Here is a 14,846-nt window from a genome sequence, read left to right on the forward strand (position 1 = left end):
GGTGTTCCTATTTATTTATTAAACCCCCAGAAGGCAAGAAATGGACATCAAGCCAGGCATGGTGGCACATGCTGGCAATCCCAGCTACATGGGAGGCTGAGGCAGGAGGATTTCAAGTTTGAGGCCAGCCTGGGCCACTCAGTGAGCCCCCCATCTCCAACTAAAAAATAAAAAAGGGCTGAGGATATAGCTCAGTGGTAGTGTCCATTGGTTCAATCGCTAGTACTAAAAAAATAAAAATAAAAATGAAAATGGATAACAGAAGTATTTTGGGGGGAATAACATGGTGGGGACCCGCAGGCCCCAGTTCCTCTGAAGAGAGGATGGAGTACCTGCTCTGACCTCAGGGCCTCCTTCCAAGAGAAATTCCTCCAGAGATTAAGGCTTATTGTCCGGGTGTTATTTGTCCCCAGGGTTCAGATGGCCTGTGCCCAGGAGTGTCAACAGTGAAGAGGCCCCGGGCTTTGGCTCCTTTCTCTTTACCTTTTTGTGTGAACTTGACAGTTCTTCCTTGAGCTTCAATCCCCACCTCCAGCTAGAATTGTCCCATTATAGTTCTAGGCAGAGATTATGTTACCTGTACAATCAGGTTAGACACGGGATGTGCTGCAGAGGCAAGCATTAACCCTCTGAGTGCTGGATTCTGGGGAGCTCTGAGGGTGCTGGGGTGGGCTCGGGACCCTCAGGTGGTGAGTATTTACCAGCCCATCCAGGAGGCGCTTCAGAATTTTACTAGCACGGCAGCCATGCCAGCCTTGGCCCCAAGACCCTAAATTGCTGCACTTCCACCATTTCAGAACTCCCTGGGTGTTCACGTAGCCATGGCTGGTGAGATCCTGGACCCGACATTCAGAAGGACCCTCCCTCAGATCTGCTCCTGTTCATCCCTCCCTCCACCTCTTGGGAGTGTCTGCTTTGCCACATGTAAAATGCAATAATGCCTGGCATACCTGAGGGCCGCACTAGCACGAGTAAATGATCAATGGACAGGAATTGCTGCTGGGTTATTGAGGAGACAAAACAATGTCATGTAGGCTGGGCACAGGGGTTCAGGTCTGTCATCCCATTGACGTGGAGGCTGAGGCAGGAGGATTGCAAGTTCAAGACCAGCCCTAGCAATTTAGTGACACCTTAAGTAACTTTAGCAACACCTTGTCTCAAAATAAAAAAAAGAGCTGGGGATGTGGCTCAATGGTAAAGCACCCCTGAATTCAGTCCCCAGTAACAAAAAAGCCAATCAACCAACCAACCAAACAAAAAACCCCAACCAGGCTGTAAAATTAAAGTGCATTTAAAAAAAGCCACCATATAACATATTGTCTGCACTGGGATTGTTCAGAGAGTGGAAGAGGTGCTGTTAATAATGAAGCCAGGTCAGGATGTGTCAACTAGAGGGAATCTGGCAGTTTCAGGCAAACAAACCACCTTGCAATAAACCCATCAGCCAACAGGGGGCAGCAGGGAGCAGACGCTTCAGCTGTTATCATGAAACCCGGTTCCCTGTGTACCTTTGCCTAAGGGACCTTTTTACCTAACCTGAAGCAGAGTTATGTAAAAGACAGGGGTGGGGAGTGTGTGTGTGTGTGTGTGTGTGTGTGTGTGTGTGTGTGTGTGGGTGTGGGTGTTGGTGGGGAGAAGGCGGGAGCATGTGATCCCTCTCTCCCCTAGGTTCCATGGCTCACAAGCAAGAGTGTGGCTACCTGGGCCTGGCACTCTGCTCCTGCAGGCTGTGGGTGGAGGCAGGGGGATGGAGGAAATGACTTTGGAGACCCTTGTTCCAGCACCTACTTCAGGGGCTACCTGGGCACAGACCAGTGTGCAGCTAGAGGGATTCCTTTAAAACATAAACCAGGGGCTGGGAGTGTAGCTCAGTGGTCGAGTCCTTGCCTAGAATACTCTAGAGGTCCCGGATTCATCCCCAGCACAACAAAACAAAAATACCAAAGCCCAAAGACCAAAAATCAGAGCAAGTCCTTTCTCTGGCCAAACTCTTTCTACAGGTTCCATCTGCACCCCGTCTCTGTTCCCATCTGCAGAGCCCTGCTCACTCATCCTCTTGCCTCTTCAAACTCCAGGCACATTCTTGACACAGGGCCTTTGCAGGGGCTGTTCCCGCTGCCTGGAGTTGTTCTCATTTAGACATCTGTGCTGAGCACTCTCACCTTGACATTTCTGTTCCATTGCTCTGTCCTCTGCAAGTTCTTAGAGAAGATCCAATGTGAAATGACAGACGCCCCCTCCCATACTCCTGCTCCCCTCACCTGCTGCGATTCCCCCGCCATAGATTTAATAACTTTCTGTCATTTCCTACAATTTGGTAATTTCTTATATCCTTTGGTTACCCTTTATTCCCTTCCCATCCCCTGTGGCAGGTCTGCAAGGACAAGAGTTTTGTCTGTTTTGCTGTGCTGTCCCACGCACCTTTGAAGCAGGTCTTTTTATAACCCCATTTTACAGAGGAAAACTGAAGCAGTGACAGGGAAGCCACTTGACCAGGGTCACATGGCCAGAATACGTGTCAGGGCCAGGATTCATTGAAAAACTTTCATTTATTCAGGAGATGTTTACTGAGCACCTACTGTGTGTCAGCTGCTCTTCCAGGAATCAGCAGTGGCCAGGGGAGGGACGACCCAGACCGTGGAGTCAGGCTCCGGAGCCTAAAGGTGGACCCAACAAAACCCTCTGCGTTGTGTACAGGGGGAGCCGAGGCCAGGCGCTGGGGGAGGCTCAGGCTCAGGCCAGGGGAGGGGGGCTGTCAGGGCGGGAGGTGTCCTTGGGTCTGTAGTGCTGTCGTGGCTGCAGGATGAGCTGGAAAGGGGGTGGCTGCTTCCCGAAGCCACTGTCCCGGGGCTGCAGGTGCAGGGCCGCAGGGGGCCGAGGCGAGGTGGGGGAGAAGCGCTGCAGCAGCCACGTCAGGTAGAGGAAGAGCTGGGCCGGGCCAGAGCCTCTCCCGGGCATGCGCGGCATCCTGCGGGAGTGGGCGGTGCCGAGATCAGCGGGGAGGGAGGGGCGGGGAGCGGAGGAGGGAGATCCGCCCACCCGGAGGAGGCGGGGGTACGCCGAGAGGGTGGGGGGTTCGGAGATCAGGGCCCGGAGAGTCCGGTACCGACGAAGCAGATCTAAGCACCTCGGGGCCGCATCTGAGCCTGGTGCAGTGGGGCAAGCTGGCAATGCCGGCAACTTGGGAGGCTGACGCAGGAGGATCGCAAGTTCAAGGCCAGTCTCAGCAACTTAGAGAGGCCCTAAGCAAAAGTCCCTCAAAATAAAAACTAAACAAGGGCTGGGGATGCAGCTCTTTGGTAAAGCGCATCTGGGTCCAAAAGAGAAAAAAAAAAAAAGGCTGGGGGATTGTGATTCGGAGGCTGGGTGATAAAGAATGGAAGTTTATTTATTTGGCTCCTGTTCTGGAGGCTTGAGGATCAAGAGTGTGGCGCCAGCATCTCCCCAGGGCTTCTGTGTCCTGGTGACTCATGGCAGAAGGGCAAGTGAGCAGGTGTGTGAGGCAGAAGAAATTGGGGTGAATACATTCATTTGAAATGAATGAGTCCCCTCCCAAAATTATGCTGAAATTGCATTGCCATTGCGACAGTATTAAGGGTGACCTTTAAGGGGTGATTAGGTCGCCAGAGCTTGACCTTCTCGACAGACCGATACCTGTTATTACAGGACATTCAAACCAAAGACCATGAGTTCAGCTCCATATTCCCTGATTTCCTCCTTAAAGGGGTACTTTCTTTTTTTCTTTTTTGGTACTGGGGATTGAATCCAGGGGTGCTTAACCACTGAGCCACATCCTCAGCTCCTTCTTATATTTTATTTAGAGACAGGGTCTCACTGAGTTGCTTAGGGTCTTGCTAAATTGCTGAGGCTTTGAACTTGCAATCCTGCCTCAACCTCCCAAGCTGCTGGGATATAGGCCAGCACTACAGGGCCTGGCTTTATTTATTTATTTGTTTTTGCTACATCTTCAGCCCCTGAACTTTCCACCTTCTAAAACTGAGCTGAACAGACTCTTTCCTTTAGAGCATACCCAGCCTCAGGTATTTTATTATTGGAACACAGACTATGACCCTAGGCTCACCTGGTTTTGTAAACTGTGTGCGTCAGTTGGTATTTGGGCTTGCCTTTATTTAGACAAATTCCTGAAGGAGACACATAAGACCATAAGACGTGTTTACCTCTAGGTCTTAGGACCTTCAATTGGAGGAATAGAATCAAGGAGAGAGACTTTACTTTGATTGTGTACTCTTGTTCTGCTTGACTTTCAAATCAAGTGTTTGCACTACACATACAATTAAAAACTGGTTTAAATAAAAATATTTACACAGCTTGTAACTTTTTGGTAACTCTAACAAAAGTGATCATTGAAAAAGCATTGAGTATTTTGGATTAAATGTGCTTTGATTTAGAACTTGGGGAATTAGTCTTTTTTTTTTTTTCCAAATGGATTTTTTTTTTTTTAAACTAAGCTTTGGGTGTTTTTTTTATGGCCTAACACAATTTATAGTTTCTGAGTGAACTATGTGCTCTCAGGATTCAGTGTAGCTGGTGCAGATTTGTATTTCCCTTCCCTGAGCCTGGCTATAGCTTCTATCTTCCAAACCAGCAATCAGAAAAGCAGTAACTAGTTTAGGTTAACAAAAGAGGACCAGAGAGGGCAGGCCTCCTCCCTGGAGTCACGCAGCATGGACACTGACCTGCAGAGAAAGGCAGAAAGGCAGGGCTTCTCCTAAAAGCTCCGCCGGCAGTGGGAACACCGTGGTGCCCTGTGGGAGGAGTCGGCGCAGATCGTCCACCAGGTCAACACCTGGAGGGGGCTCCTGCCACCTGAGCCAAAGCTTCCTGGGCCCAGTCCACCTGGGAACAGCAGCGGGGGCAGAAGGTGTGCTCTGGAGTAAGTCCCAGCTCAGTTCCTTCCCAGCGGGGTGACCTGGCAGGTGACTCCTCTCTGAAGCTTAGTCCCTGCTCTTGTAAAACGGGCAAAACAACTCAGAGGGGTCCAGGAAATCGGGAGGGTGCCCCTCCAGTTGCCATGGGAACGAATCCTACTGTCCATTGAGACACATTTACTCCACCTGAGCCGCCCAGGGCGCTGCGGTGTCTGTTGCCCCCTGTGACCACCGTGTGACCACTGTGCGGCGGACCCGGAGCTGTGGCCCCTGTCCTGAGTCTCCAGATGGCCTCACGCTGCCCGGGAAAGGTCAAAATTCAAGGTCCCGAGAAGGGTTCCCAGTGAGGGTGCTTTGTTTTTGCACCACCGTGAGGTTGGAAGATGGCAAGTCGCCCCCATCTGCAGCGAGAAACGCTTGTCACCTGATACAGACTCCGCAAGCGCTTATTATTATTGCCGTCGGTATTGATGGTCATCGCCCTCGCTCAGGGCTCCCCCTTAAGTAATAATAACCCGTGAGAACACAAGTCTGTCCCAGAAGGACCCAGAAGTCACAGCAGGACCCGAGTCCCAGAAGGGCTTTTTGTTGATGCCAGGCATTTGAGACGGGCCTTGTGCCCAGGGGAGGTGCCTTTGAAGTCTCACACAGGTGCCTCCCGAGGACCTGGCCGCCCTGCTGTTGCTTGTGCCCGCGGTGACCGTGGAACAGCTGGAACAGCCCCTCGAGGGCACAGTTTGGATCCTCCTTCGCTGTTCTCGCTGCTTTTGCAAAAGTCACCCGTTTCCTGCTCCCTCTCCCAAAGGGCACTTTTTTTGCTGTCAGTTGGGGCCAGTGAGCCGGGCAGCCAATGCTAGGACATCTGGGGACACTGAACTGCTGAGGAGCACCCACTCCCTAGGACAGACGCAGATGCCTGACTCGGACCCAAACCAACAGACACTCCCCTCGGCACCATGCCCAGTGGCTATTGAGGGGCGAAGGAGGCCTCCCCAAGGAGGAGGAGGGGGAGGAGGAGGAGGAGGGGGAGGAGGGGGAGGAGGGGGAGGAGGAGGAGGAGGGGGAGGAGGGGGAGGAGGGGGAGGGGGAGGAGGGGAGGAGGAGGGGGGGAGGAGGAGGGGGGAGGAGGGGGAGGGGAGGAGGGGGAGAAGGGGGAGGGGGAGGAGGGGGAGGGGGGGGAGGGGGAGGAGGGGGAGGGGGAGGAGGGGGAGGGGGAGGAGGGGGAGGAGGGGGAGGGGGAGGAGGAGGGGGAGGGGGAGGAGGGGGGGAGGAGGGGGAGGGGGGAGGAGGGGGGAGGAGGGGGAGGGGGGAGGAGGGGGGGAGGAGGGGGAGGGGGAGGAGGGGGAGGAGGGGGAGGAGGGGGAGGGGGAGGGGGAGGAGGGGGAGGAGGGGGAGGGGGAGGAGGGGGAGGAGGGGGAGGGGGAGGGGGAGGGGGGAGGAGGAGGGGGGGAGGAGGAGGAGGAGGAGGAGGAGGAGGAGGAGGGGGAGGAGGAGGAGGAGGAGGGGGAGGAGGAGGAGGAGGAGACTGCTGGGTAAGTTCTGAAGGGCAGGGGGAGCAGGCTGTGGGGCTGTCTGCAGAAGAGCACTCAGGACAGAGGGAACAGTCCGTGCCAAGGTCCTGAGGCAGAGGAGCCCTGGAACATGCAGGGACACTGAGGACGCCAAGGTCCTGGATTGAGCGAGAAAGAGAGTGCAACCAGCCCAGAGAGAGGTGTCGGGGCATGCAGGGGCTCCTGGGCCATTTGGCTTTTATTTCCAGTGAGATGGGAGCCATGGAGGGCTTTTGAGCAGAGGAGGGAGGTGGTCTAACAGGTTTTATTTTTTACTTATGAGTTTTGGTGGTACTGGGGGTCGAACCCAGGGGCACTTACCCACTGAGATACATTCCCCAGCCCTTTTTATTTCTTATTTTGAGACAAGGTCTTGCTTAGGTGCTGAGGGTGGCCTCAAACTCCTAATCCTCCTGCCTTAGTCTCCTGAGACACCAGGATTACAGGCCTGGCTCCCTAATGGGTTTTATAAGACCACTCTGACTTTGGTGTTGGGAACAGACATCTGGTTGTAGTCATAACAAAAAAACCAAAAAACAAAAAAACTACAATTCTTAAGCATTTACTATGGATCCCAACTCACTGGATCTCTATAATCAGTGTAGGTAGTATATTAATGCACATTGCATAGAAAAGGAGACGGGCGTTCAGAGAGGTTGAGTCACCTGCTCAGGGCCACACAATTCATACGTGGCAGTGCTGGGATTCCGGACGTCTCCAGGGCCCTAGTTCTGACTGATGTACTCTGGTACTCTGCAATCTCAGTCCTCCTTGGGTTGAGGGACATGGAGTGAGGGTCAGGTTCTGGGAGAATCCGAGAACCTAGTACTGGGAGGCCCAGCCTTGCAGCTCCTGTAGGAGACCTGACACTCCAGATGGACCAGAGGGACCCACACTCTGTACCTTGGGGATGTGGTAACCACAGAACTCGGTGTCTCGGGTGACGGCACGGGGCACTCCCAGAGGCATGATGTCCGCAAACCTCTGGATCTCATGGAGGGCCGCCTCTGTGTAGGGCATCCGGGGCCTGTCCCCGAGGCAGGGCCATCTCCCTGGGCCCACTACTCGGTCAATCTCTTGCTGTATGAGTTCTGCTCCCTCCGAAAAAGGGGTGGGAAACAGACAGTCTTGACTGTGGGAAGGGCGATGGCCCCAGCACCTGCTCACCTCCCTACCTCCCCTTCCCAGACTTCAAACCCAGGATGTGTGAACTGTAATTTCCCTCCAGCTTCTAAAATGGATATTCCCACCAGGCACCGTGGCTCACGCCTGTAATCCCAGAGACTCGGGAGGCCGAGGCAGGAGGATCGCAAGTTCAAGCCAGCCTCAACAACTTAGTGAGGTCTTAAGCAACTTAGCGATCAACTGTCTCTAAATAAAAATATAAAAAGGGCTGGGGATGTGGCTCAGTGGTTAGGCACCCCTGGTTTCAGCCCACGGTGCCCCCCCCCCAAAAAATAGGTTGTTCTCCAATTCCTAATCCAACCCTCCAGCAATACAAACTGGCCCTTGTACCAATTTGACATCAGGCTGGGGAGGGAGAGGGCTGGTCCCGTAACCTGGGCTCCGTACCTGTAACCTGTGGGAACTTCAGGAGGATCAGGAGCCCATATCTGAGCGTGGTACTGGTTGTCTCCAACCCAGCAAAGAAGATGTCCAGAGCAGAATTGAGCAGATTCTCTTGGTTGAATTCTGAGTGAGGGTCTCCCTGCTCCCGCACACAAAAGCACAGAGTATCTGAGCTAGAGAAGGATCCAAAGGAACCATCCAGCCCAGGGGAGGCAAATATGTGGCATGTGTACATTCACTGCCAAATTCTTTGCCCATAGCAGGCATTACTAATCAATTCCAGTACTCTCTCTCTCTCTCTCTCTCTCTCTCTCTCTCTCTCTCTCTCTTTTTTAGTTGTAGATAGACACAATACCTTTATTTTATTTATTTACTTGTGGTGCTGAGGATTCAACCCAGGGCCTCGCACGTGCCAGGCAAGCGTTCTCTCACTGAGCCCTATCCCCAGCCCTTTTTATATTTTATTTACAGACAGGGCCTCACTAAGTGGCTGAGGCTGGCTTTGAACTTGCGATCCTGAGGAGTAGGGGCCACAGAGCCTCCCCATCCTGGCCCCTACTCCTCAGCCTCTGCCTCCCTTCCCATCCTGACCTCCTCTCTGGGAGGCCTGTGGCCCTGGGGTGGTGGGGGGACTGGAGAGGGGACGTAGGCACCTGCACCCAGCACGTGTCCATCTGCTTGAGGTTTTCGGCCAGCAGCCCCAGGAAGGTCTTGAAGTTCTCATCCTGGTGGTGGAAACGGCTGCCAAAGACCACAGAGCAGATGATGTTGGCCGTGGAGCGGCGAATGGTGAAGGTGGGGGTCAAAGGGCGTTCCTGTGGCGGGGAGGCCAACACATGAGAGCCCGGGGATGCCTGCTGGGCACTCATCAGACCATGTCACTCCCCTGCTCTAAAACATTCCATGGCTCCCGTGCACCCTCCAGGCAGCCGTCAAGCCCTTAACAAGGACAGAAGGGCCTCCCATGTCTGGCCCCGCCTGTCACTCTCACCTCGCCTCTTGCCACCACCCTGTAGCCCTCCCAGCCTGGTCAAGAGCCTCTCCTGTGGCCCCCATCATGGCCCAGGAATGTCTGCTCTGTGAGGGGGGAAGCACAGCGCTCCTGGGAGCCCAGAGGTGGCCCCGACAGCCCGGCATGGAGGGGGACAGGGTTGGTCAGCCGAGACTTCCTGGAGCAGTGCGTCTGAGCCGAGACCTGACTGTGCAGGATTTGCAGCTGGACAGGCTAAGGAGGGGGACACACATTCTAGGTCAAGGGTTTGGTTCTGTTAAGGTCCTGCGGATGGGCATCTGGGAGATGATGCAGGTTGTGCACTGCTCCAAGGTGCGGCATCTGAGGGGCTCCAGTGACACTGCAGATACCTGGATTCATACTATTGTGGGGACAGACGAGGCAGGGCACCGGAGACAGCAGGACACAGTTTTATTTGGCTGCAGCCAGGTTCAGAGGGCACAGCTTCTGCTGTCATCAATCAACCCCCTGAACCCCGAGTTCAGGAGTTTTATACCCAGCATGTCAGGGGAGGGGCTCCGAAGTTCCCAGTCTGCAGAAGTTCACATAAAGCAGCTTTTTCTCTCACTGTTCTGGGCAAGTTAACCCTTCAAGGACAGCACCTGAGAAGGCGGGGGCTTCTCCTCCCCTCTCTATCTTCCCCCTGCCAGCTGTTACCATGGAGCCCAGTGGTAACTTCTCTCCTCTTAGGAATGTAGACATCTCTGTGAAGCCCAGCCCCAGGCCAGAGGCCTTGTCTGCACATTTCTACAAAGTACTCTACTGGATACATGTTTGTGAAAAACTAGTGACAGGGTGTCCAGCACCTGGAGGGCTGGTATCTTCTGGCCAGTGACCAAGTAAACAGGGCGACAGGAAAACGGGAAGTTGATCTCCACTGAACTCTTTTGCAGAGACTCTTCTGCTGACAGTCCTAAGTCAGCCGTGGTGGGGGTGTCTGGAGCAGCCCAGTTAGGACTTCTCAGTGGAGAAAGGGGGTGACACTTCAATATATCTATGATGACAGCTCAGGCGTCCTGAGAAAGGGCACCCTTTCTAATTCGCAGAGGGGAACCTATGGCCCCAGCAGTAGCTCTGCCCTGAAGCTCCCGGAGGTTTTAAATTTAACATAAATTTAACAGAAAACTTACTCTCCTATTGACCAAGGAAAAAGAATGGATGTGCTCTCTTTAAGGACAGGGGCCACCAGGAAGGAAGGGGTAGGGGCTGGCCAAGGCCACAGGTGGGGGGGGGGGCGGACTCTCAGTACGAACTGGATTCCCACCCGCGCTCCTACACCCGCAGGAGCCCTCAGACGCACGCGTGTGTGCACCACGCACCCTCCCGGCCCAGGCTCTCCCCGCACGTGCGCTCCAGCTCCCGCTCCAGGCAGCCCACCTCCCCCAGGATCCGCTCTTCCAGGCTCCGCCTCCCCAGGCCCAGGTCGCGAAGAGTGGTCAGGGCGAACCTCCGCAGGGTCCTCCACCGCTCGCCCTGACTGAAAGCGATGCCTGCAGGGAGCAAGTAGAATATTCTCACAAAGAGGGAGGGGAGGCACAGAGAGGTTAGGTAACCTGCTGGCTGTCACACGGCAGGAAGGGGCCACACCTTCTGGCTCCCAGCACGTGGGCACTTACACAAGGCGCATGGATGTGCCCGCCACTCACGCTCCCCTCCAGCCTCACCATAGCCCCGGTGGGTCTTCTCGAAGATGGCCAAGTCTTTGCGCCCTCCGAAGGCGTCGGCTTGGTCCACTAGAGTCTCACGCACCGCCTGGGCTCCGCACAGCACCACCACCGGGGTCGGGCCCAGGCGCACCGTGAACACCGGCCCATAGTGGTCCTTCAGCTGCAGCGACAGGAAAGTGACCTTGAGCCCGGAGCTGCCCAGGGCCTGTCCAGAGTGTGTCTGCAGGTTCTGGGCAGGGGGTCGTCTGTACGGCCACTGGTCACTGTCGCTGTCCCCCGAGTGTGTGTCTCTATCTCACTGTTTCTTTTGGTTCCTGGGCAACGCGGGCACCTCGGTCTCTGTCTCTGATTCTCAGTGGCCTGTCTTGCATGTCTCCACCGAGCCCCGCGTGCTCTGCTCTATCACAGCCCAGCTTCTTCCAGGGCCCCTTCGCTGGTGGCCACCTCTCTTGGTTTCTCCCATCTCACGATGGTCTCTCTGAGGTCCCCCAGCCCTCCTTTGGTCTCTTGGTCTGAGTGTCTCGGCCTCTCTGTGACAGCCCGGCTGGCTCTTCCTTGTGCACCTCGGCCCACCCTCTCTGTTCCTCTCCTGGCTCCGGCTCCCGTCTCTCGATGATCCTGCGTCTCCTCTCCTCCTCGTTCTCTGTCTCTTCTCTTTGCTTGTCTCTATGTCTCTTCTTACCCCCTGGGTGTTTCTGATTAGAAAACCCTTTTCCTCCTTGCTGCCATCTCGTGCCCCTGTCCCCTGTCCCCACAGTTACCTGTCCTGGGAGGGGGCAGGAGCCGCAGAGGGAGCCTGGGCTCTGAGCCCCTTCTGGGCTTACCCTGAGCAGAGCCTGGAGGAGGGGTGCCCCCCGCAGCTGCAGGAGGTTGCCCAGCCCTGGGGGGGGGTGGGCCCTGGGGCAGACCAGCGCCCGTGTCCCCAGCCCTGCTCCAGAGGGCCAGGCCCACCAGCAGGAGAAGGAGGAAGACAGAGAGGAGAGCCACTGGGAGGGCCATGGGCTGGGCAGGCCTGAGTGCAGGCCCAGGGCAGGCCCAGCAGGAAGGGGAAGGAGCTGTGCAAGCGCCTGCAAGTCCCAGGCACAGGTGGGGAGGAGCAGGCAGTTCTGCCGGGATCCTTCCCACTGCTTTCCCTGCCTCTCAGCGTCTGTGGCTCCCAAGTCCCTCCTCGGCCTGTCTCCAGCCCCTTCCAGATCTCCGGCTTCTTCGCCATCTCCAGCCCCTTTCCCATGTCTCTGCCCCCCTCTCGCCCAACTGCTGCCCCTCAGCATCATTTCTGTCTCCCAGGGTGGCCCCCTGTCTCCAAGTGTCTCTCCTCCCGTCCTTCACACAAGGCTGGCAATGGAAACGCCTCGCCCTTGGCATTTAGTGCACACGCACAGATCAAGACGGATGCTGGCAGAAGAGCACCTGGAGGCCACACCAGAACGTCACCTTGACACTGGGAATCGCTGTGTCCATCTCTGTTTCCCTGGCTTCTGTCTTTCCTGCTGAATGCTCTCTCTTGAGGGCCTGTTTGGTTCATCGCTCTGTCCCCAGTGCCTAGAAGAGAGCCTGGCACATAATAGGTGCTCAACAAATGCTGGTCAAATGAATAAATGAGTGACCACCTTGCCATGTCCCTCCCTGTCTCACTCTCATCTTTCCTGGTTTGTCCTTCTGCCACCCTCAGCCTCTGACTCTGAGTCTCTGAGTCTCTGTGTCTTTCCCTGTGGCAACTCTGCATCCACTGAGCATGAGCAAAGTGCCCTGTTCCTTCAGCATAGGTACCCACAGCATCCAGATGAGGAATCTTGAGGCTAAGCTGAGCAGGCATTTGCCCAAGTGTCAGCACAACCGAGGAACAGCCCAGCTGTGGGGGGAACTCAAGCCTAACTCTAAAAATCAGTGCTTCGTTCTAAGAGTGTGCCCATGTCTCTGAGAGGGGCAGCAGAGCAAAGTGGGTATAATAGCAGGCACTCGGGTTAGACAGCCTGGGTCTGACACCTGTCTATAGCTGCCCCAGTGAGGCTCGGGCAGGTCTCAAGCTCTGTGCTTCACTCCCTCCTTCCCCGACACGGGGGACGACAGCAGCACCTTCCGTGAAAGGTGAGGACTCAGTGAATTTCTCTGTGGAAAGCCCTTCACGGTTTCCTGGGGCCGGAAAGAGGACCCAAGCTCAGTGCCACAAGAGCCAGCCCAGCAGGAGCAAGGTCCTGAGGTCAGGAAGGTCCATGGTGGCACCTCTCCCAGGTCAGGAGCAAACAGGGCGCACTGTGCAGCTCCCTCCTCCTGGGTCAGGGGGGACGGGGCATGGCCGCTTGGACTTTGAGATTCACACTGAGCACCGCCTTCAGCTGAGCCTCGTGCCCGGGATGACTCAGCTGTCCCCACTCCCTAGACCAGGTTCTTTGGTGGTGGCAAGTGGTTAGTTTGGTTTTGCAGGAAATGTGTCGACTCCCTATTTTGGAAGAGAGACAAGGGCAGACGGGGTCCTCTTCATTCATTAATTAGGATCTGACCCCTGTCTGGGACAGGAAGGGTGCAGATTCACACAATGGAGACCATCAATCACCCTGGACCCAACTCTGTGCTCCCGGAGCTCAGAGACCAGGAAAGGACAGATACAGAGCAAGAGGGAGAGAAGGAGGGAGGAGAAAGATGGGGTGGGGGAGAGGAGTGTCCAGCTAAGTCAGAGAGGCACAGAAAGAGACAGGCCTCTCAAATGGCTGTGTCCTGATGTCCCCAGGTCACAGTATCACTGCCTCCCCCCACCTCTACCACCCCTGCTCTGACTCTCACCTCCTACGTCTTTCCCATCCTCTCTCTGTCCCTCTCATCATCTCTGTGTCTGTGGCTGCCCCAGAAGAGGAGAAGTGGAGGAGAAAGAAACAGATCATCAGCAGAGACCAGGACACACACACACACACATGCACACACAATGGAGTATTACTGAGTCATAAAGAACAACAACTTTATGGCATTTGCTGATAAATGTATGGAACTGGAGACTCTCATGCTAAGTGAAATAGTACTAAGTGGTGCTAAGTCAGTCCCCAAAAGTCAAAGGTCAAATGTTTTCTTGATATGCAGAAGCAAATCCAAAATAAGGGAGCAGGAATAATAATAATAAAAAAAAGAATAGAAGATTAGTGGAGTAGACAAAGGGGAATGAAGGGAAGGGAGGAAGGATGGGATAGAAAAGGCAGTGGAAGGAATCTGACCTGACATTTCTGTGTACATACATGAATACACACAGTGAATCCCAGCACCACGGACATCCATAAGGCACTTATTTAAAAAAATGTAAGTAAATGGCAGAAAGATCAGAAGAGTGGAGGGAAGGGAAGGAGAAGAACTGGGAGCCGAAGGAGAACGGATTATATTCCGTGTTTTCATAAAGTAAATTCTATTGTCGTGTATAACTAAAAGAAACCAAGAAAAAAAGAGAATTGACTGCTTAAAAAAATGAGGCTCAGGGGCTGGGGATGTGGCTCAGCGGTAGCGCGCTCGCCTGGCATGCGTGCGGCCCGGGTTCGATCCTCAGCACCACATACCAACAAGCATGTTGTGTCCGCCGAGAACTAAAAAATAAATATTAAAAATTCTCTCTCTCTCTCACTCTCTCTCCTCTCTCACTCTCTCTTAAAAAAAAAAATGAGGCTCATAGCACAGGTTTGGGTAAAAAGTATGATAACGGGGCTGGGGCTGGGGCTCAGCGGTAGAGGCTCACCTAGCACATGGGAGGCCCTGGGTTCCATCCTCAGCACCACATACAAATAAATGAATAAGTAAATAAATAAATACATAAAGAAAATAAAGGTACTGTGTCCATCCACAACTTGAAAAATATTTTAAAAGTATGACAACAACAGCCAAAGGACCAGGATATTCTATAGAAAGGTCCTTGTACTTCAGGTGAAGTGGCATATGGTGGCTTGAAGGCAGACTGTGATAAGGATGTGCACTTTGAACCTCAAATCATCCACAAAAAGAAGAAAGCAAGGATTTATATTTAGTAAGTGAATGAAGGAGATAAAATGGAGTCTTAAGAGTATGTGAAAAGCTGGGTGTGATGGTGCCACGTCCATAATTCCAGTGGCTCGGGAGGCTGAGGCAGGAGGATGGCGAGTTCAGAGCCAGCCTCAGCAACAGTGAGGCTCTAAGCAACTCAGTGAGG

At 54.3% G+C, this 14,846-nt stretch overlaps 1 pseudogene; it reads right to left on the reverse strand.

The window, feature by feature from the left end:
- Positions 1 to 2,733: 2,733 nt before the first annotated feature.
- On the reverse strand, positions 2,734 to 11,686 carry LOC113176557 (cytochrome P450 2B6-like; annotated as a pseudogene).
- Between the last annotated feature and the right edge of the window lie 3,160 nt (positions 11,687 to 14,846).

Source organism: Urocitellus parryii, chromosome 15 (assembly GCF_045843805.1).
Source record: "Urocitellus parryii isolate mUroPar1 chromosome 15, mUroPar1.hap1, whole genome shotgun sequence".
NCBI lineage: Eukaryota > Metazoa > Chordata > Mammalia > Rodentia > Sciuridae > Urocitellus > Urocitellus parryii.